Consider the following 1,199-nt stretch of genomic DNA (forward strand, 5'->3'; position numbering starts at 1 on the left):
TATAAACTATAAATATTTCTACTAAACGGAAAGCTGGAGAATACAAAATGAGAAGCTTTTAGGCACAAGTAATCTGTTGAGGCTTGGTACATCTTACTCGCTTTGTAGTTTTCCTTCATTACTTTAGAAAGAGTACACTGCTCTGAAGGAATAGTATCTCCCTTATTAACCCCTCTAATTAAAAAATCTGTTGTTCATAAAACTGGGCCAATTATTACAAACTATCATTTGCACAACTAACCACAAGCCTGTTTCAAACCATTTCATTAGTAGCATCAACAAATGCAGAAGGATAAAAATTTATAAGAAATGGGTTTAGTTAAACTTGCCAATTCCTTACATATCATGGACTGTGTGCCCCCTCAACTTCTAATTAGATGCTTAATGCTTCACATTAAAAACTCATCAACAGAAGCAATAAGGAATAAAGTACTTTCTAGGTGCTATAATATTTCATTTGATAAAACAATAGAAGGACAAAATTTAAGCAAGATTTATATGCGTTCCAATTTTTCACTCAGAAATGCTTCCACACTATCTGTGTTCCACTTGAAGATGCTCAGATCTTCAGCAATGTTCCTGTTGTCGTCCAAAAGCTTTGGCATATGGTCTGAACCACGAACATATTTGATTTCTAGTCGTGTGAACAGTTTGAGTTTATCACTTCTGACGAAAGCTTGGACTTGAGGAAACCTCCCTAATTTTCATCCACAGACTTCAAGAATAACTCTTACATACAGCTTCTTGGTTTCAAATTGTGCTTCTTCCTGACAGCACCCCCTGCAATCAGGATCCAGCTGAAGTAGGTTGAACTGTCCAAGAAGGTCACAAGAACTGCAGAGCAAGTTGCTAGGGAAGCCTAACTCTGCATGCCTCTGATGAAAACTCTTCCCCAAAAGCAGACACCGCTTGAAGCACAGTCGCCGGCAGCAACCGCAGCCGGAACGCCGGCCCCAGCCACCCACCCTCCACGGCAACCATCGCTCCCATCTCTCATTTTTTATTATAAATTTTTTTATTAGAATGTATTCAATGTACAGGCTGGGATTCATAGTGATGTTTCCAATTAGGCTTATATTGTACTAGGTCTCCCCCTCAACCCTCTCCCTGCCCCACTTAAGACAATTGAGAGGGGTTTCTTTGTTCTATTTCATGTAGGTATATGAAGTTCATCAACTATATACCCTCATCTTAATCTC

The 1,199-nt window shown here is 39.2% G+C and overlaps 1 pseudogene; it reads right to left on the reverse strand.

The window, feature by feature from the left end:
* Nucleotides 1-494: 494 nt before the first annotated feature.
* Nucleotides 495-990, reverse strand: LOC109675839 (selenoprotein F-like; annotated as a pseudogene).
* Between the last annotated feature and the right edge of the window lie 209 nt (nucleotides 991-1,199).

Source organism: Castor canadensis, chromosome X, assembly GCF_047511655.1.
Source record: "Castor canadensis chromosome X, mCasCan1.hap1v2, whole genome shotgun sequence".
Taxonomy (NCBI): Eukaryota; Metazoa; Chordata; class Mammalia; order Rodentia; family Castoridae; genus Castor; species Castor canadensis.